Source organism: Heteronotia binoei, chromosome 8, assembly GCF_032191835.1.
Source record: "Heteronotia binoei isolate CCM8104 ecotype False Entrance Well chromosome 8, APGP_CSIRO_Hbin_v1, whole genome shotgun sequence".
Taxonomy (NCBI): domain Eukaryota; kingdom Metazoa; phylum Chordata; class Lepidosauria; order Squamata; family Gekkonidae; genus Heteronotia; species Heteronotia binoei.
This window is the reverse complement of record NC_083230.1, coordinates 28,740,277-28,763,048: the sequence shown is the minus strand read 5'-3', so window position 1 is coordinate 28,763,048 and position 22,772 is coordinate 28,740,277.

Sequence of the window (22,772 nt, the reverse complement as noted above, 5' to 3'; positions counted from 1 at the left end):
CCATCAGGCCGACCACCTGCCTACTTGAACTGTGTCCCTCATGGCTGGTTAAAGGCGGTGATGAGAGGATCAAAGACTTCATGAAGGAAATCATTATCCTGTCCTTGGAGACATGAGTGTTTCCAGAGGGTATCAAGGAAGCAGTGGTTATACTGCTATTAAAGAAACCATCTGTGGATCCTTCCAATCCAGCCAGCTACCATGCAGTCTCAAATTTACCTTTTCTAAGTAAGTTAATCAAGACAGTGGTAGCCAAGCAACTTCAGAGCTTTTTGGAAGACCCATCAGTGCTGGACCCATTCCAGTCTGGCTTCTGCCTGATCATGGGACTGAGATCATCCTGGTCATTCTAATGGACAATCTCTGAATGCAGCTGGATCAAGGCAGGTCAGTGCTGCTGTTATTGCAAGATCTTACAGCAGTGTTTGACACAGATGACTATGGGCTGTTGGCTCACTGCCTCGCTGATGTGGGAATATGCAGGATGGCCTTACAGTGACTCTTCTCCTTTCTTCATGGTTGGGAACAGAGAGTGGCACAAGGGGAGGATGTGTCCACTAGATATCCTCTGGTGTTTGGGGTCTCCCAAGGGGCACTTTTCTCCCTGATGATTTCAACATCAATATGCTCCCCCTTTCCCAGCTGCTATGGAGTTATGGGCTGGGATGTCTTCGATATGTAGATGATACCCAGCTGTACTTGCTGTTATCTGACTGGTCAGCTGCTGTCCCATCAACTTTGGTTGAGGGACTGGAGGCTGTGGTGGGTTGGCTAAGGAAGAGCAGGCTAAAACTGAAATCATCAAAGATGGAGGTTGTGGAGCTGGAGTTGGAGCGCAGATTGCTGACTTTTGACAGGCTGCTGTTGACACCAGCAATAAGCCCAGCAATTGGATCCCTTCCTGTCTCACTCAGATCCAGCTACAGTAATCCATGAGACTATCACCTCCAGGCTAGATTACTGTAATTCACTCTATGCTGGCCTACTCTTGGGTCTGACCTGGAAGCTCCCGCAGGTCCAGAATGAGGCAGCACGAGTCCTAATGGGAATGCCACAGACAGCACACATTCAACCTGTGCTTCAAGTTGAGCACCAAGTGAGCTTCAAGGTTGGGGTTATGACCTTTAAGGCCTTGAGCAGTCTGGGACTGTGTCTAAGGGACCGCCTCCTCTGCTATGTCCCTGAAAGAGCATTGAACTCTTCTGGTAGAAACTTGCTAGTGATCCCTGGCCCTAAAGAGGTCTGGCTGTCCTCAACAAGGGCTAGGACCTTTTCAATCCTGGCCCTGACCTGGTGGAACTCTGTACCAGAGAACATCAAAGCCCTGCGAGATCTATTACAGTTCCACAAGGCCTTTTAGGCAGAGATGTTCCACCAGGCTTTTGGTTAGGACGACGGTTGTCGAGCTGGCACCTTTTTCCGCCATATGGAAATCTGGAACAAAAGAATGTTAATAGGATCCCATGGGGTTTTATAATATATTTTATGGTTTCTTGCCAATGATATGGATTATGATCTTTTGACATAATTTAATATTTATGTATTTATGATATTGCTTAATTTTTATGTTTATTTAATGTTGCTGTAAGGTTTTAATGTTGTAAGCCACCCTGAGCTCGCTTGTGGGATAGGGTAAGGTATAAATTGAAAAATTCAATTCAATTCAATTAAAATTATTTTAGTTAATTGATTTTGTTGGTTTTTATATGACTGCATATATTATCCACTTGCCCAGAGGCTGGCGCTAGCCAGGATGAGGCGATTCATCAAATTGAATTAAGAACAACAACAACCACAACCACTTTAACCACACATGCAATAGATCAGAATTAAGCAACTTTTATTAACAAGGGGAGGGGCATGAGGAGTCTATCAGGGTCAAGTAAACTACCTGGAAACAATGTAAAGAACATAAAAAGAGCCCTGCTGGATCAGATTAGTAGTCCATCTCACACAATGGGCAAGCAGTTATTCTGGAGGGCCCACAAGAGGGCACAGGGGCCAAGGCCTTCCCCTGATGTTGCCTCTCGTCACTGATATTCAGAGGTTTACTCACAGACCCACTTTTCATAAATTTGTTGACTTCACTTTTGAAGCCATCAGAGTTTGAAATGGCCACGAACAGTGAATTCCATACATTTGTTATCTTCCTCCATGGCTTTCTACACTTGCAAAAACCTTATTAATGTCATACATTTATAACAATTTAAATCTGTTAACCTCTTAATTGCCTCAATAAGGTGACCTTTAATTATTATAAAGGATTTTTCAAAAAGTGTTATTTTAATTATTTTATTTTAAATATTTTAAAAAGGGTTCTTATTTCATTTGTGACCAGTGGAGATAATACTGCACACATGGATAGATGCTGCCTTCTGGTTTACTAAAGCAATGCTAAAAGATAAATAATTCTCTCTCTGATTATATATTGCAGGAATAACTAGACTGGTAGCTTCCTACAAGGCTGACTTCTCTGTGAACATGTGGAATTTGTAGAAAAGATTTATGTAGTAACCTTTTTTGGTTAAACTATTTACTATTGGAGATAATTACTTCATTTTTCTTCTACCCTTTTTCCTTACATTTATTAATGTTTCCTCTATAGCGGGATAGAATTTCTTCTTAAAATTATGGCACCATCATGACACTAAGAAGGCATTATCCTAACATTAAGTTTGGTCCTAATGGGTACCAGTCTCCTGCAGAAGTTTACTGGTGCTTTAGTTGTATTCACCTGAGGAAAAGAATGTTCACTGTTTATTGCCTGGATTTGTCACACAGTTCTCATTTTAAAAAAACCCCAAACCTTCCATGGGCCGCACTAATTAGCCAATATCTTTATCCATGTTTAAATTAAAATAATTTATTATTTTACTTTATTTAGAAAATAGAATCTAGATAATGTAGATTCAGCATCATTAGATGAAGGGAAAATATTCTGTTGTGCCTTACACTGAGGAACAGAAAGAAAATAACATAGGATCATCAGTTTCTGGAGAAAGAGGAAACAGGAGAGGGAGTGTATTTGACCCAATAAAGAGTTACAAAAGTATTTTAATTAGGGCACAAAACTGATGATAGTTGGGATGCAGCAACAACATTAATCCCAACACATTTCTTTTTTTGCCAGTTTATATGTGACAGTAAAGTTCGAGGAATGCAATTCTGGACGTGCTACTTGGCTCTAAAAAGGAAACAGAAGAAGGCCAGAAGAACAAAAGAACAACATGGATTGGGGCTATGGAAGGGAATGTTCCCCCTATTCCTTTTCCTTGTTCAGCATTGAACCTACCAGGCTTCTATTACCCTCTTGATGGGGGTGGAGAGGAAAGGCAGATGACCTTTCTCCTCTACAGATAGTCCCCAATCAATATTGGGGTCCCCATGGCTGTTTTTTTTTTTTTTTAAAGTTACTTAACATGCCTGGAGTTTTGACAGAATCCCCGTCATTGTCAGTTGATCTATGATCTGAAAGATGCTACCAGAAAACTCTTATATGGTGCCTTCTTTAGCATTTGCAGAGACTAGAGTAGGATTCTAAGTAAACCTCTTAGTAAAACCTCTATAAATATTGTTACAGCTGGACTGTATAATTTCAAAATGCAAGGCTGAATATTTGAATCATCCATATTTGTGTATCTCTATATACAAAAATGGGAGTTTAGCATTGGCTTGACATGGTAGTTTTGTGTTTGCCTGAAGGTTTTTGCTTTTGTTTTTGATAAGATATCCAGAGACAATAAAACATTATAACTGAATTCTGTCACTGTATGGTCCAGCAATAACTCTGTGATGTAATTTTTCTGATTGTGTATTTCCATGTCAATATGTTTAGAATCAGGTATATGAAAAGTTCATTCCTGGATAAAGAACTGGAACCTATAAACAGATTTTTTTTTAAAAAAAAAAAGAACTCCAACATTATTGATATCTCTATTTGAGTACTTAAACAATGCTGCTGCCACACACACATACACAGACCTTAAGAACTATATATATATAGGCCTCAGATTCAGTGGGAGCTCACAGGAGCACAGCTCCTGAACCTTTCTGAGAGTTCCACTTCCTTGTCCATTGAATAGTATGTGCAGCTGTATAACAATGCTTGGATGAGCTCCACCACCTATTTTTCTACAAAATTACCCCCGTATATGTGTATGTGTGTGTGTATATATATGTGTGTGTGTGTGTGTGATTAAGGAATTCAAATGTGAAATTGTTGATATACTAACCAGTACCTTTTGCTAAAATGGCTCTCCATTCCAGGAGACCAGTAAATATCACACCATTTTTAAAAATGCCCAGGTTGTTGGTCCTTCAGGTTGTTGGTCCTTCAGGGCAGATGGTTGGCTGCTCTGAGAAACATGATGTTGCATTAGATGAACGGATGTTGGCATGATCCAGCAGGGATCATCTTTACTATTCTGACTCAGTAGAAGGTACTGTCTCTTTGTGTGTGTGTGTGTGTGTGTGTGTGTGTGTGTTTCTCCTTCCCCTGCCAAAACAGCAACACATCTTACCTTTGCTTCTTGAGGTTAAAAGTTGAGGTGAAGGAACCAGATGTTCACATTTGTGTGGCTCCTTTATCTCAAATGGTCAAGTGAAGCAGAAAGAACAAGTCAGTGCTGGTCTATGCATTACTGGGATTTGCTTGGGAACAGGAAACCATTTAATATTTAGGGAAATTACTAGATTGTGTTTATTGGCTGAACATTTATAAGCGTTTGAATACAATTTAACCTAAGGTATCCTTGGTGTAAATTACATGTGTGATTTCTATTAATTCCATGTTCTCAGGATTGATAATTTTCTTTGCAGTTGTTATTCTCTGAATGCAATTCAATTTTCAGAGTGCATCATTTTATCTCTCAAATAACAATAACTATTGCCCTGAATACAAACAGGCAGCATTAGATAGAAGTTATCTCTAGTTTAAATGGACCCAGGAGGAAGTTATCCAGACTTCTATATGGGAAAAGCTGCTTTTCTGTTACATATGATAAGATCCTCTCTATTTCATTACAATGCTCATTTGCAGCAAGAACACAGTGCTTTATAATGTTGGTAGCTTAACAGGATTTTTTTTTTTTTAATGTAATTTCACATCAACCTTAACACGTATTCAAAGTGTTTTCAGTCTGTGTGCTGTGCAGGATTTTTGTTACTTTTCTTCAGGGACCTGTAAAAGTAAAGTGGAAATATCAACTTTGTAGAAATATCGTCATTATATCTTTGCAATATAATCAGTATGGGATAGTTCTTACCACATTTTAATGTGGAACAAGCACCACGAGGTGACTGTGCCATGAATATTTCATTTCAAATGTGCCTTCATGTGGTGAAAACTGATACGCACCTTAAAATCTTAATTCTAAAGTACATCCATTGTAGATGAACCATTTCTTACCAACTGACAGGACACTAAGGGTGCATTCACACTACACGAAATAATATGTTCTGCATCGGGATTTTTACAATGTAAGAATAGCAAAAATCTAGTTGCAAAATGCATTATTTAATGTAGTGTGAACACACCCTAAGAGTATTCACACTATAGCACTTGAGAGGTAAGAATCACTTGATGGAGATTTTACCGCATTAACACAAAGGTCGAGATCATGTTTCTCAATTCAGACCAGAAAACCAGTTTTCAACTACCATAGCCAGTGAAGGAAATACTTAAGAATTTTCAACTTTTCAGGCAAATTGAAATCATAGTTAATACATTCTTAACTACAAATCTGAAAAGTCATAGATCTGTCTATGTCAGAAAATTTTATATCTCGGCTACAAAATGTAGTAAGTTCGCTGTTTTAGGCAGAACTTTATTTGTAGAAAAAGTCTAGCAGGAACTCGTTTTCATATTAGGCCATACCCCTGATGTCACCATTGTTTCACACAGGGCTTTTTAGTAGAAAAAGCCCAGCAGGAACTCATTTATATATTAGGCCACATACCCTGACACCAAGCCAGCCGGAACTGCGTTCCTGTGTATTCCTGCTCCAAAAAAGCCCTGATTTTAGGTAACCAACACTGCAATTCTAAACAAAGCTATGACCTTTTAAATCCATTGAAGTCATTGGACCTTGAAGGAAGTATTTCTAGAAGAAGCCTAGAAGGAGGTAATTCTGTAAAAATAACACTGTTACTCTCAGAAAGATAATTGTGCCACACAAGTTTACAAGAAAACAAGCTGTTATTTTATTTAACCTCCATTTAGTAAGTTGCCAGTAGGCAAACTATGCATATACTAACAAGGTCTTTTAGTAACTTTAATAAATTTTACAAAGTAAGGATATGCAGTTCTTTTTAAGAAAGAAAATTAATCTCCTGCATGTTCTGAGGGATCAAAAAATATCTGAAAGAAAATAAATGGTTAATTGTGGAGAGTGGTGTTTTTTTGCTTTGTAAAAATAGGTATTTTTCCGGTTCAGGCATATTGAACACATATTGAATATTGACATGGTATTTGGATTTGGAATTCTTCAGAAATATTGATTTTTTTCCAGCTCAATTACACTCTATCACAAGCTTGTCTAACCTGCGGTCCATGGGCCACATGGGGCCCAGGATGGCTTTGAATGCATCCCAACATAAACGTCTAAACTTTCTTAAAACAGCGCCTGGAACTGTGTGCTACAGCAGCAGTGGATCTTGGTTGCTTTTTCCTCCTGCTTGCTTTCCCCTCCTGCCACCAGAGAAGGCACCAGAACTCACTCAGTGCACGTGTGCTCTTCCTTTGCTCCTGGGTGCTCTCCAGCTCTTCTTTCTTCCTGTTGTGGCCCCTTGGGATCTCCTACCCAGGACAAGGAGCCCTCTAAGCTGTGCTCCAGAGGTATCATGGGCAGCTGTGGGCCCCTCATGTTGGGGAGTAGCATAGCTGGCCTTCCAAGCTCCTGGGCCAGCTTGTGGGGTGGGGTGGAAGTTTTCTCCATCAGGGGGCTGCTGGCTCTCTATGTGAAGGTTGGAGGTGAGGTGTGTGTGGTGGAGCTGGACTTGCTGTCCCCAAAATGGAGATGCTCCACTGCCTTGGGTGGATTCTGTTGCATTCCCCCTCCCTCACTTCACTGCAGGAGTTCCAGAATCCCCTTATACTTCTCTGTAGCAAGGACTGGAAAAGAGACACACAGACACAGGGTTTTTTTCTCCCCCCTAGAAGTCCCAAGAAAGAGAGGTTAAAAAATGTAGAAAAAAACAGCCCTCTTGCTTAAAAACAAAGCAATGACCCCCCCCCTTTTTTTTTTTGCTCCTGACAGTGAGTCTGAGACAGCTTTAAAAGCAAACCTCTGTCAGTGAGAAGCCAGCTTCAACTGGGAAGCAAGGGTGAGTGTGAAAAAGAAAAAAAAATCTGCCCATTCCCTCCCCCCTCCTCTGCTCCAGGCTTCTGTGAGAGGGCATGGAGAGGAAGCAATGATTTCCCTTCCCCCTCTGCTGGAAATTTAGAGGCATGGTTGGGGAACCGAGCAAAACAAACATCTCTTCCAACTCCAGAGGAAGCGTTTTAAACATAGGCAAAGATCTCTAGGAATGTTAGAGCCTTCCAACTTAGGCAGTTTATAAGTGAAATTGAGCAGCGTTTCTTAGCATTTGCTCAAGGTGCCATTTCAGAGTATTGTTTGTCATTTGTTTGCTTGCTTGCTTCCTTCTCTTCCTACCTCTCTACCATCTATTTGCTTTCTCTCTCTCTGCCTGTTCCATAATTTCTGCCAGCCCCTCCTCTGAATCAGTAGTTCTTGTCCTCAGGCTTCATAGTGTTGGGACCTTAATAGTCTTTCATTGATCAGGATAACTGATCATAAACATGCTACATTGAAGTAAAGCCTTATGATTTCATTCACTCATCAATCAGCTTGCCTGTAAACTTCCCAGTGCAGTCCTATGCTGAGTTACAACACTCTAAGCCTGTTGACTTCACTGGACTTCGAAGGCTATAACTCTGATTTGGATTTCACTGTACATGTATTCATATACCAAATGATTTGTTATTTGTGTGCTAAAACTGTTTTCTGTTTGAGGAAGAAAATGAAGGATCGTTGTATTACTTGTTCTCACCATTTTTTTTTTAAAGTAGCAATTTCAAGCTGGTTTCTATATCAGTGATCACATACTTGGAACCTACTCGACAATTTTTTAAAGACCCTCCAAAGGGAGCGGCACATAATTAGAATTATTATGCAAGGGCTTTTCTGCTTATCTGTGATGGCAGATATCATGAAAATTATGCATGGACCTTTTTTTAGCTCATCAGCTATTGTTAGTGTTTGCGTATTTTATGTGCTGCCCAAGACAATTCATCTTCTTCCAATGTGGCTCAGGGAAACCAAAGGATTGAACACCCCTGCTCTCTTGGAACCATTATCGACAATGGCCCCAATAGGATATAATGGATAATCAATCTGGGAGTATCTGAGTGGGATCTTTTTTCGGGGGGGGGGGTCTGTTTTTTTGAGATAGAAGCACCACATTTTCAGCATAGCTGCTGGTGCCTCTACTCAGAAAACTTCCCAAGTTTCAAAATTCTATAAACCCCCAAAGAAGGTGTCTGACCCTACATTTCTTTCAAGGAAAGGGAGAAAAAGTATTAAAGAAAATGCAGTCCCTTTAAATGCCCTTTGCAAGCCATGAGTGAACTCTGAAGGTGTTTAAAGGGCTTGCAATACCTATAAGCACCTTCTCTAAGCCATGAGATCACCTAGAAGATGTTTCAAGGGACTGCAATCCCTTTAAACACCCTTTAACTTCAGCTGTCCAGTGGTCCCAAAAAATCCTGGATATTTTTGGGATATTTGGGGCTCACCTATTTCAGATAGCTGGAAAAAAAAATACTGAAATCTATATCTGGCTGAAAGGCTAGCTGAAAAATATCAATAAGGTATTTTCTGGCTTTTTTTTTTTTGCACAGAAACAGCCAAATACACCCCTAGTTGAGAGGCAGAGAGACTTTTTAATTTGCCCCTCCAGTTGGAATAACGCAAACACCATAGTTTGGGTAAAAACAGGGTCACTTTATTAAACATAACTGAGCGGCAAGGGCAATCTAACCACCAGGGCAACCCAAGGCCCCTGCAAGGGGCGAGCCACCCTGCCCCCGGTATGAGCCATATAGATATGACTTGTACCAGGTCAGTCAGGTCAAAAAACCTCTCCCCCATCACATGCCTCGGTTGCACAGAAGGAGCCAAGTCAGGGGAGGGCTCTCTGTGGTCCACACTCACCGCATTGAGCCATACAGCCCATCTACCACTCCTGCAGACTACCTGCACCTCAACTGGTGCTGCGCCATAGGTACTCACTTGTTAAATTCTATAGCCCCTATCTTCTGCAGCCAAGTGACCAACTAATAATCAGCATAAACTACCTAATTGGCCCAGTCCACTGACAAGCAGTACAAGGTAGGTGAAAAACACCCCAACCCTGGCCAATCGGATGGACGCCAGGCCATCTGCTCAAAATGGTTTGGAGATCTGACTGTGCTTGCAAAAGGGCCTTCTCTTTCATAAGCCCAAGGTCATTTCCACCCAGTGGATAACCAGAATGTGTGGTGGAGGAACCGTCCTCCTTTGGAACAGCAGTGGCAGTAGCCCGGGCCAACAAAGACCCTGGTGCCCCTGCCACGCCACCACAGCCCACTCATTGAGCCCCAATTGGGAACCAACTGGCAACTGTCTGGCCTGGTGAACACCAGGCTGTGCCCGCAGATGTCTTGCCAAGACACAGAACCTAAAAGAAAAAAACAGTTACAACCATGTGACATAACGTGGCCCCCTCTCCCCCAGGGCAAAGCGAACAATGCATAACCCACTGTGCCCCGCTAACCTAGGGGAACACTAGCTAACCTAGGGGAACACTAACAGCCTTATGTAAGAACAGTAGGCTGCGGATCGCCATCAGCCGACCTGCTGGATAGCCAGGCCGGGGTAACCCATGGCCTCTGCTGTAGAGGTGGCTCCAATCCTGAAGGAGTGGATGCCAAACTTAACCCCGCCTAATCCCAGCTTAACCAACGCTTAAGCAGTTATTGTCCAAAATTGGAATTTCATGAGAAGGAAGCCATCCCTATGACAGAAAAGGACCCCTTTCGCATCCCCCTGTATTGCCACATACCTCCGGAGGGCCAGCACTGGGCATAGATCCTTCTCGGTGCAGGTGCCCAGGATAACCACTATACCATTCCTGCACTGGCCAAACTGTCAGCACTACCTGCTTTCCCATAAATTTAACATCGCTGGCTCGCAGTACCAAGTCTGAGCTGTCCCTGCATGACTGAGCTACCAACTCACTAACCCTGAAGGCCCCCAAAATGGCTGTTAAAGAAGCCACATGGAAAAGGGCTATTTCATAATCAGATGAACATTTCTGACAAGACTGCGTGTAGCCCTTTCAGCACAGATGGGGAAATGGGCTGCCTGGTGTCCACTTGCGGTCCCAGTTCCCGGGACCAGCCCTCCAGCATTTTCTTAATCCTAAAATCACCTGTGGCTTCCGAAAGGCCCTGGGCCTTACTAATAGAGGCTAATGCTGCCAACTTTCTGGACTTTACTGCCAGCCCTCTGCTTTTCTCATGTACACAGAACTGCATTAAGTGTGCAACCGGTACAAGCCAGTGATCGGGTAACCCAGCCTCACCCCTAAAAACCTGGAACTGCATGTATGCTCTCCTGGTGCTAGGGGTCAAAGCTAATTGGATTCAGGACCAAAGCTATGAGGCGGCCTGTGGGGGCACAGCCCCCTGACTGCTAGGCAGGGCCCCCTGACTTGGGGCCCCTAACCAGCCTCCAGTGCCTTGGCTGCATCCTTCTCCATTCTGCCGTTGTCATACACCATTGCTTCTGCTTGCTTAGGGGATATGATCATACACAGTTGCTTCTGCTTGCTTAGGGGCTGGAAGAAATCTCTGGGGCCCCAGCAAACAGAAACAACGGGGCACTTTCAACGCCCAGGACTGAAAGTTAAGCTCCACCTTGCTTCTGCTTGCTTAGGGACTGGAAGAAATCTCTGACCCCTCAGCAAGCAGAAACAACGGGGCACTTTCGGAGCCCAGGACTGAAAGTTAAGCTCCACCTTGCTTCTGCTTGCTTAGGGGCTGGAAGAAATCTCTGACCCCTCAGCAAGCAGAAACAACGGGGCACTTTCGGAGCCCAGGACTGAAAGTTAAACTCCCTGTTGCTTCTGCTTGCTTAGGGGCTGGAAGAAATCTCTGACCCCTCAGCAAGCAGAAACAATGGGGCACTTTCAGCACTCAGGACTGAAAGTTAAGCTCCACCTTGCTTCTGCTTGCTTAGGGGCTGGAAGACTTCTCTGACCCCTCAGCAAGCAGAAACAAGGGGGCACTTTTGGAGCCCAGGACTGAAAGTAAAGCTCCCTGTTGCTTCTGCTTGCTAAGGGGCTGGAAGAAATCTCAGATCCCCCAGCAAGCAGAAACAATGGGGCACTTTCAGCACCCAGGACTGACATTGGGCTGATGTTGGGCTAGAGGGCTCCTGCAAGAAGAGGCTGTTCTGGCCCTCAAGTGGGGCGGTAGGGATAGGGGGTGAGCTTGCCTAGCTAGATCATGCTCTAGGTAAGGGCAGGAGACCATGCGGCATGTATCTAAACCTCTGAGTGGCTCCCCACAAGAACTGCTGGAAGAGGGGTGGAAAGGGATCATTTTGGGGCAGCTGCGGGGAGGGGGGAGGCTGTATGGCAGTGAGCTGGCAGCTTTCCTCAGCGGTGGTAGGAGAGAAGGCCATGGAGGTTGGGGCCACTATGTGCCCCCTAAAAAAATCAGCCCCCCCCAATTCTTCAAATCCTGGCTACAGGGCTGATTGGATTGCCCTACTGGCTTCAGCCCTCCAAGCTGCCACAGGTCTGAGGTATCCGCACTGGCCAAGGGTCAACCTCTGAAGTGACCTGGCAAAAATACTCTATCTGTTGGCGAGACAAGGAGTCCGCCACCCCGTTACCCCCCCCCCCCCCGGACATGTACTTCACCAAGAACAACAAATTTAAACATAAACAGCATAGAGTGAAGGCTCTAACCAAACTCATCATGGACACCGATCGGGAAGAGAGGGAGTTAATAACATTGACCACAGCCATGTTATCTCACCAGAAATGCACCACATGGTTGGCTAGCTGCTCCCCCCATAGCCAGAGGGACACCACAATGGAAAAGAACTCCAAAAATGTGAGATCTCAGCATAGACCACTAGCCAACCATTCCCTGGGCCACTCCTCTGCACACCAGTGCCCATGAAAATAAACCCCAAATCCGGTGGAACCAGCTGCATCGGACAAAATTTGGAGGTCGACTTCAATCCTCATATCCTCCCTCCAGGAGGAAACTCCATTGAAGGACTCCAGAAACTCCTCCCAGACCTCCAAATCCCTCCGCTTACCCCTGCTCATCCAGATCCTGCAATGAGGGAGACACCTTAGGAATGCCCTTCCTGGGGCAACAACTTTGCAGGCAAAGTTGTGGTGTCCCACAAGCTGTTGTAGCTCCAACAGAGACACCTTCCGCTACCCCTTCATTGCCACCAGTTTCACCCTAAGATCCTCCACCTTATCTGCAGGCAGCCATGAAGCTTGCTGCAAAGTGTCCAGCTCAATGCCCCAAAATGTTAAAATAGTGTTGGGGCCCTTCATCTTTTTGTGCACCAAAGGGACTCCCAGCTCATTAGCGAAGCTAACAAACACATCACACAATCTGGAACATTTCCCGGAGCCTGGAGGGCCCACAAAAAGAATTCATCCAGGTAATGAACTGTGTCCTCCATATAGTATTTTCCTTCAAATGCAAAACCAAGGAACTCAAAATTGTTGGGCTGAACTGGCAGCAGAAAAAATGCTGACTTGATGTCGCATTTTGCCATCTCTGCCCCTACGCTGCAACGCCGCAACACCTTGATCACCTGGCCATATGAGGTATATCTGACCGAACACAGGTAGTCGGGAATTGCGTTGTTCACCAAACCACCACATGGGTAGGAAAGGTGATGGATCAGGTGGTATTCCTCTGGTGCCTTCTTGGGCACTAATCCCAGTGGGGTTATTCCCAGTAGATTAGGCACCAGGGGGGCATTGAAAGGGCCCATAACTCGACCCTCCAAACACTCCTTGGCTAGCTTTGCCTGCACTGAACACAAATTGGAGGCCATACATGGGGCCCTGAAATTTGGATCCTAAAACCGTAATTGAAACCTTCCAACAAGTAAACCCTATCAGAAAAATTAGGGTAATCCCTCAGCAACTGCCAAAGAACCCTCAGTTGTATGGGGCTGGGTCCCTTTTCCATGAGGCTGAGGGGCATTCCCACCTCCTGAGCACTTGATACCCCCTTTTGGCTTGGCCTTGTTGCAGGCTGAAAAGACATGTGACCCTCCACATAGGGGGCATTCATGTTTGTACTTACACGCCTTCCTGGAACACATGCCTTGAGAAATGTATTCCCAGCACAACAGTCAGGATTGAACCAACAGACCCTCCAGAGCCTGGGCTGCTGCTGAGTTTGCCTGTTTGTGGACAATATGCCCACTGTAGGATCTGTCACCTGCATTAGGCTTAGCTGGTGACATCAACTGCAGCCACAGCTGCCGGTTAATTTGATCCCATGGAAGACCAGGGTTGATCGCAGCCCACATCCGAAAAGCTTCATCATATTTTAACCAAGCCATGCCAACAAAATCCCAGTAAACAGTACCAGAGTACTGGAATAATGGTGCATCCCAAAAAAGCTGCGCCCAGGCTGTCACCCCCTCATAGGTCAGGAAACCCAGCAGCCAATTGGCCCATATCCTGTCTACCTTCCTGCTTTTTAACTTCTCCTTCTCATCCAACTCCTCTTTATCCTTCTTCTCAAGTTCTCTAAAGAGAAGGCTGAATATGTCCATGTACTCGCCCCGTAGTATCTTTTCCCTAGTGGCAGGCGAGAGTTGGTCACCCAAGGGCATGGCTGAATCACCAAAGGAGAGGGACTGAAAAGGGATGCACCCATGTGGAGTTGGCTGGTGACTCTATGTACCCCAATGATAGCCAGGCCACCCTATGGATTGAGACACCTGTGGCTACCACCCTCACGGGAGAACACTAGGTGCTGGCTGTAAAGTGGATGTGCTATGCATGGTACGAGACCACCAGTCGAAGCAGGTGTCTATGTAGGGCCCAAGGCATAACATTGCCCCTGTATATGGAATGATAACGCATTGACTGCCCAAGAAGGGCCTGGCTGACTAGGTTGTGTTCCACACCCCACCTGCCCTAGAACTGTTGATGCCAGCCCAGCCATGGCCACTGGCCCCAGCGACTGTGTCTGACCCCATGGCCCCCAAGGCCATACCATGCAGTGTTGTCTGTGGGGACATACCTTTCCATTCATATGGATTCACAGCCAATGCTACCGATGCACCTGCAGCTGCCTGTCCCAGGTCTGAAACCCCCTGTCTGGGAGACTCTTCTGCAGGCGCTGGTTCTTCACATCTGCCAACAACACTACCTTGGTCCTCTCCAGTGTTGCCCTGATCAGGTCCTCCCTGCAAGGCAGAAAGCCGCACCAGTACCTCTTTTTTGAAGACAAGCTTGCCAGCCTGCCCCTTCCTCTGGCGGGGCCTGAACCCATTGTCCACAGCCCCTGTTCTCCTTTCTCTCTCTAAAGCCCCCAGCTGGGTAATAATGGCCTGCCAGGTCTGAGCCTCTTCCAGCTCCTCAGGTGCAGGTCCTGTTGGTTGTCCCTTCTTCTTGGGATTTTTTGCAGGCTGCTTCCCTTTTGAAAGGGCTTGTCTTTTTTTAGGGGCCATGTAGCCATGTATCGTGGGTCCCCCCAAAAGCCCCCTGAAACAAACATAGTAGGTCCAAAGCCACCCCTAACTGCCACCAAATCAACAGCCTGGTTGGGGGGGGGGCAACACCACCAAACGCCACTCCCACTAACGTCCTCCTTAGGGAGAAGCTGAGCTAAACTCCCCCATCCCGTTTCATTAGCCACCCTGGAGATTCGCACCTGCAGCAAAATTGCCCCAGCTGGTAGGGTGTCAGGCCACCAAAGGAGCCAAACAGGGAGTGGAGGGGGACCTGGGCTGTTAACAGGCCACTGCACTCACCGCCGCACTCACTGTCTGAAATGATATGGTCCCTATGACCCACTTCAGTCAACACTCTGGCTGCAGCATTCTGTATCAACTGTGGCTTCCAGTGTTCAAGGGCAACCCCACATAGACCCCATTGCAGTAATCTAATCTAGATGTTCCCAGGATATGTACCATAGTGGCAAGATATTTTGCCACTAGCTGAAGCTAGTGAAAGGCATGTCTGGCCACTGCTGCTACCTATTTAGCCAACAAGAGACCCAGGTCTGTGATTGTTTCCCCAAGCTATGATGAACCTGTTCCTTTAGGGGGAGTGCAACTCTTGTTGCTTTAGGGGGAGGGCATAATTCATTTTCCAGGTCAGAATTTATGCTTACCAATAGCATCTCTGTTTTTATTAGGATTGAGTTTTAGCTTGTTAATCTTTATCCATTCCAAAACTGCCTCAAAGCACCTATTCATGGTTTCCACAGCCTTCCTAAGATTTGTTGGTAGCATGAGATAGAGTTAACTGTCATCTGCATGCTGGTGGCAGCTCTGCCCATATCTTCAGATGACCTCTCACAGAGGCTTTGCATAGATATTGAAAAGCATGGGGGACAATATGCAACCTTGGGGAACCCTGTAGACTAGAGACCAAAAGGCAGAGCAGCAGTCTCCCAGCACCACTGTCTGAAACCTACCTTCAGGGGAGGATTGGAACCACCTCAGAACACTGCCTCCCAAAAGGCAATCCATAAGGATACAATGATCAATGATATTAAAAGTTGCCATGAGTTCCAGGACAGAGTTCTCCTGTCCATCTCCTGGCACATGTCATCCACCAGGGTAACCAAGGTCGTTTCAGTCCCATAACCACAATGGAATAGATCTAGACAATTTGTTTCATTCAGGAATCTCTGAAGTTGGCCAGCCACCACTTGTTCAAGAACCTTACTCAAGAATGGTATATTTGAGACAAGGTGGTATTCAACTTCCATGTAGGGTGACCATAATGTCTGAAGGCCAGCCAGGGACACTGTGGGGGGGGGGGGGGTGTGCCGGAAACAGGAAGTGACGTCACTTCCGGTGACGTCACTTCCGGTGATGTCATGCCACCACCGGAAACAGGAAGTGGCATCACTTCCTGTGACATCATTTCCCCTGCGTCACCTGCCGGAAACAGGAAGTGACTTCACAGCACTTCCTGTGACGTCCCCAAAAATCCCCCAAATATCACCGCCGGAAACAATTTTGTTCTCAAATCCTGTATATACTTCATCAGTATATGGGATAAGGCACTTTCTCAACTGTGCTGCATAATGCAGCCTATTTATTTTGTCCTGTTGGCTCTGTTGGCTCTATCTGCGCCACCTTCATCACTTTCGGGGTGTGGATCCCCCAGTGGGGTGGTCTCCCGACTCCCTCCGCTGACTGTTTCTGATAGCCCTGCGCCCCCTCTTTCATTTGATATGTGTCCCGTGCGGGTGCCACCCTCCCGCCGGGAGATGCCGCAAAATGAGCCCCCTTGAGGCTTATGGCGGCAGGGCTCGGGGGAAGCGAGCTAGACTGCTGTTCTTTTGAGGGGTTATAGAGTGTTTCGAGCCCGTCCCTGTGGCATCGGTCCCATCGTTGTGGGACCCAGGGGGCCGGCGCAGCGGCACGCCGAAGCAGCCTGTCACTAATAACACCGGTCAAGATGCAGGACAGGAACCTGGAAGTGACCGACAGGCTGCTTCAGCGTGCCGCTGCGCTGGCCCCCTGGGCCCCACAATGATGGGACCGATGCCACAGGGACCTGGAAGATTGAGCTTGGGGACTTGGGAACAATGGGCAGCAGGATTCACATCCCTGCTGTCCTGCTCCAATCACGGGGCCCCTGCTGGTTTGAATGGTCCAATAGCATGCTGGCACGGGAACCTTGTGTGTATATATAGTTGGCCCTGTTGGCCCAGTCTTCAGTCTTTGAGTGCAGCCCTATATTATGCTGTACTAATAGAAGAGCTATGTTCACTATCACCTTGCCTCTTCATTGCGTGGAATCCACTATATTATAGTACCCATCCTTAGTCCTGAGTCAAATTGTTTCCTGCAAGTTCTATAAGTAACATTTCTTGCAGCTAGTGTGTGACTGAGGGGAAAGTGAGTTGAGTGAGGGGAGCCCAAACCCAACTTATTCAAAAATATATTGCGTAGATTGGCCTTGAGATGCCTTGCTGTAGTGTCAATGTTGGATTAGTACTCCAGTCCACACATCTTCCCACACATTATACCATGCTGTAAATATGGAATACTTACAAAGATTCTGAGCATTTGTTCACTGAAGAGATGTTTGTGGATGGAGAGAGAGGCATATGTTCAAAGTGTTGGAGAAATATTGCTGTAAATAAAAGGTTGATATAACAATGCAATTATCTATGTTAAACAAACATTTTAGTATCACACGCTGTTGCCTTTTTGCCAGACAAAATTGAAATTGGATTTTTAATGTTATTAGGCTAAATTTTGACCTTTCATTAATATATGCTTGGAATGTAGGAACTGGATAACCATACATCAGGGGAAAAGATGATTTTTTCCCTCATAAAATGGATCAAAATTCTTAAGTTATTAATGCTGTCCAGAATTCTCATTGAGTACATGATGTAATTTTCAGTTAGCAAAAATTAAAATGAAAGTAAACATCTGGCTGCATTTCAAAAAAATAGGACAGAGTGTTAAAACTGCAGTACTGTAGTTCTAAGCTCTGCTCACGACCTGAGTTCAATCCCCGGTGGAAGCTGGGTTTTCAGGTAGCCGGCTCGAGGTTGACTCAGCCTTCCATCCTTCTGAGGTCGGTAAAATGAGTACCCAGCTTGCTGGGGGAGGGGTGGAAAGTGTAGATGACTGGGAAAGGCAAACCACCCCGTAAAAAGTCTGTGGTGAAAATGTGAAAGCAACGTCACCCCAGAGTCGGAAACGACTGGTGCTTGCACAGGGGACCTTTCCTTTTCCTGTCTGAAGAGGGGCTGTGGCTAAGCGGTAAAACATCTGCTTGGTGTGCAGAAGCTACCAGGTTTAATCCCAGTTTCTTCACTTAAAAGGATTAAATAGGTGATGCAAAAGACCTGAATTTGAGATTCTGGAGAGCCACTGCCAGAGCAGGCATTACTGACCTTGATGGACTGATAGTCTGATTTAGTACTTTTTCATGACTTGACCATTTTTTATTTTCTTTAAAATGGCTAAAGCATGGCTTGGCTTCAGCTTCTATAAACCTACTTACTATGTCTAGCCATCAATTATTGAATCCTGTTGTTGTCAAAAGCATCCAAGGTCACAAAGCCTTTTGTAATCCTTACAACTACCTGTCACACAAGGATTGCCACATGCATTCATGAATGCAGGGTGCTCTATGGAGGAATGGGAAGACAGGAAGGACTCATTCATGGAACATAACTGCAGAGGCAACTAATAGTGCAATACTAAATAGAGTTATGCCCTTCAAAGTCCATTGAACTCTACTTGTGATTGTACTATAGAGCCTCTAACCCCTGCTGTAAAGTGGTTAGGATTAGATGAGCCAGTTGCTGCAGTGGTCTCTCAGCTTTTAAAAGTCAATCCTTTTTTGAGACATGCTGCAGCAATCAGATGGCTGCAGTGACACAGGCATGGACTGCACATACGCAGAGTGGAGTGATCACACTGCTCCTGGGTGTGCATAGCACACCTGGACCAATCACATGGCTGGAAGTTCCTGGTGGCTTTTTAATCCATTCCCAGGCCATCCTAACATAAGGTAAGGGCGAGTGGGCTGCAGGGGACAGATTTGCACACGTGATCATGCATATTAAATTCAGAGGTGGAGATGGCTATGGTGGGCCAAAAAGCCTATCTCATTGCAACCAGTGGTACACACTTTAGGATTTAGGCATTAGCTGGTCTCATAGCAGGTAAATCAAGGCTCTTACTTGAATCAGTTAACACAAGCTCAGGCCCCGAGTAACCACATGCTAAGGGTTAAATTTGAAATGACAGAGCAACCAATACGCCCCTCACGCATACTTACCAATTTCTCACTAGCATTGCTCTACCCCAAGCTTCTGTTTTCCACTGGCACAAGCGATCAATTTCCCACCAGTTGCTCTGTGGGAGCATTTTGACATGGGGCTCCCTTCAGTTCCCCTTGTGGTAATCTTAATCCTTAAAAAACAGCATCACAAAGCCACAAGGGGAACTGAAGGGAGCCTCGCATCACAATGCACCCATGGAGCAACTGGTGGGAAATTGATCACTTGCACCAGGGAAAACAAAAGCCTGGGGGTTAAGTAATGCTAGTGAGAAACTGGTCACTATGTTTAGCATCCTTTGCCAGGGCTGGAAGTGTCTAACTTCCAACTTCAAATGGACCACCAACCCTTTGATCTTTGCAGAGCAGAATGTGCCTTAAACCACATGGACACTCATCTGTGCTTGCAAAGCAGAACTGATGAAAGTAAGCATGAGCTATACATTGCAAAGGAAAGCAAAGCATATCCTTCACATTTACATTCCCAGTTCATTCATTAGCATTAATACACAAAGGCAGCTCCAAATCCAAGCTTGCACAGGTGACATAAAGTGCAGTCCTAAACAGAGATACATTCTTCTATATCAATTGAAGGCCGTGATCTTAGAAGTGTGTGAGTATGCTTAGGACTGCATTGCCATTAATATGGATTAGTGCTTTCTATTCAATTCTAGTTACTATTAGTAGATTAATTACCAAAGCCGTCTGGAACACTTGAGGCTTCTTTTTAATGTATTACATATTGGAGTCAAATCTGAAGCTCTGCCCCAAAACATTTGTTTTCTCCCTCAACCAATTGACTCTTTTGCTGTGCTGCTTTTGATTGTTAACTTTAGGTAAGGACTAGGAAACCTTTTAAAATTACTTGCTACCATAATAGACTTTCAAGAGTTAGTCTTATCCTTTGTCACATTAGAATATTTCCTAGGTATTTTACAGCACAATCCAGAGGGGTGGGGGGGCAGAAAGTCTTTTGGGAACAGACAAATTGCTACGTGGGAGCAGGAGGGTTTGCACCGGTGTACGACAGTGGAGGGAAGTTGCGTGGGTGGGGGGCCGCCCGAGTGCCGCTCCACCTGAGGGCAGTGGCGCCTGAGGGCTGCGCCGAGCATGGGCGGAAGTGAGGTGGAGCGCGGCGTTCAGGTAGAGGAGGGGGTGGAGTTGGGGGCGCAGCCAGGCTTAGGTGGCATCCTGAGCAGTTTGGCCAATGAAACCCCCCCCCCCCGAGAGGTGCAACATTACGCCTGCAAAAACAGCAGCGTGTTCCATAGGCACTCGTTTAAACCAAAAACAAAGGTCACCTCCGCTGCTGCAGAAGCTCGCAAACCCCTTAGGGAGCAGCATGACTGCCTCGCCAACCCCCTCGTGCCTTGGGCTGATGAGCCCCCTCCCCAGCACCCAATTGTGGTCTCCCCCCTCCTAGAAATACTTCCACTCTGGCCTTGCACAACTCAGTTGCTAGGGAGAGGAGCGAGTGGCGAGAATCTCTGCCAGCGAGCTCCTGGCCATACAGACTTAGAGTGAGGGACAGGCAGGCATGTTGGTGATGGGTTTTGCACTGCGTGGTTGCTTTGACAGTATGTTTGACTTGTGAGGGGCTAACTGCTCTTGTTTCCAGGTCTCCACAGGTTCTAAGCTCTTAGAGGCTCTGCATGTGAGTGAGGACTGTCGCCCATGGCTGGGTAAGTTCCACTGTCCCCCCCCCATCCTCCCCCTCCCCTCGCTCTAGACTGCTTGGTGTGCGAGCGTCTCTGGCAGTGGGCTCCGACAGAGGGCATTTGCTGACCCTGCTCCCCTGTGCTACCACCTGCTATGGAGAGCCAGTTTGGTGTAGTGGTTAAGTGTGCGGACTCTTATCTGGCAGAACCGGGTTTGATTCCCCACTCCTCCACTTGCACCTGCTGGAATGGCCTTGGGTCAGCCATAGCTCTGGCAGAAGTTGTCCTTGAAAGGGCAGCTGCTGTGAGAGCCCTCTCCAGCCCCACCCACCTCACAGGGTGTCTGTTGTGGGGGAGAAAGGTAAAGGAGATTGTGAGCCGCTCTGAGACTCTTCGGAGTGGAGGGCGGGATATAAATCCAATATCTTCTTCTTCATCTTCTTCTTCTTCTTCCCTTGGTCTGCCCTCTGCCACGTTCCCAACCCCTGGCAGGGCACGGTGTGTGTGTGTGTGGCAGCTGCCCTGTTGCGGGGAGGTGGGTCAGAGACTGTCCCTTTAAGAGAGCACCCAGCTGAAACGCAGCCTGGTCTTCCAGCCGCCACCCCTGCAGGTGCTCTTGATCTCTGTCTCCATTTTGCAGGTGAGACTCCAACACAGAGGTTTTCACGTGTGTCACTCCACTGCCCCCCACTCCCTCAGCTGTTTCTGCCCACCACTCTGGATGGAGCCCCACCCATGGCGAGGCTGCCCAGCGCGTGCCAGGGAGACTGTTGCACTCTGTTCCGGAAAAATAAAGTCTGAGCTGTGCCCTCTGTTGTCTCTCCTGCTTGCCATCTGCTGCACATTCCCTGGGCAACCCCCCCCCCCGTCAGTGGCCTCTCTGAGGGAATGCCTGGGAGGGTGGGCAGATGGGTTTTTTGGGGGGAAACGGTCTATGAGCCACTACACTGCCCCCCACATGGCTGGACAGGGGAGGGGGAGTGCCACCCCTCAGCCTTCCTGGGTTGACAGCCTACCCGACCCCACAGGGCTGTTGTGTGCAGGGCACTAGGGGCGGGGCTGATGAAGTGGACTCAGAGTTCTGCAGCTGATGCACTCGCACTCTGAGTTCTGCAGCCCCCGGGGGAGGTGTTCCGTGCACATGGCAGGGGGCGTCAGGCAGCACAGGGGGTCTCTGGGTGGGGGGGGTGTCTGCTGCTGGGCTGCTCACTCCCAGACACACATTCCAGCTGATGTCTATGACAGCGAACTCCTGCACTTGGTACTTCCTGCTTGTCTGCCTGCCATTGGCAGAGTCTCTGACAGTGGGAGGGTGTGAGGGGATTGACGGCTTCTCTGTGGTCCCGTGTGGGCCTGTCTCACCCCCACTCCTGCCTCACCACCAAGTCAGGCTTCTCATGCGCGCATGCCCAGTCCCACTCCTGTTCCCTCCCCATGTTGGTGGGACATCTCTCCTTTGCCTTTGACGGTCTGCTCATCATTGGCTCTGTTCTCTGTTTGGGGGCAGGTTGGGGATGGCTATCATCCTCTCTGGGGCCACCTCTCCCCATCCCTGACTGTCATGAGCCGTGGCGCATGCGCCAGGACTGGCCAATGGGAGAGGTGGGCTGGCCCTCCCCTTTGGCTGCCTCCGCCTCCCTTGTGCCTATGCCAGCTGTGTTGCCATGGTGACTGACTCCCTCACAGCAAGCTATGTTTCTCCCCTCCCCACGCTCCAGCATGCCATAGTCCTCTGAAAGTGTACAAGCAGCGCGGCCACTGCCGGCCGCCACTTATGTCTGGATTGGGCTGTTAAATGCTTTACAACAAAATAAATCCAGTTACTTCTTGGTTTGTAGCAATGTGAGGACTAGAATTTTTAAAAAACCGGAAAGCATTGCCATAAAATGACTCTTTCTTACCACCCGTGTTGGGATAGTTTTAATATTCCAAAAGGAAATCACAATTGTTTTTAGCCTTCCAAAAGTATCCATCTCATTTCTAATATATTAAAAATGCTTCTGCAGAAAGTACAAATCAATACCC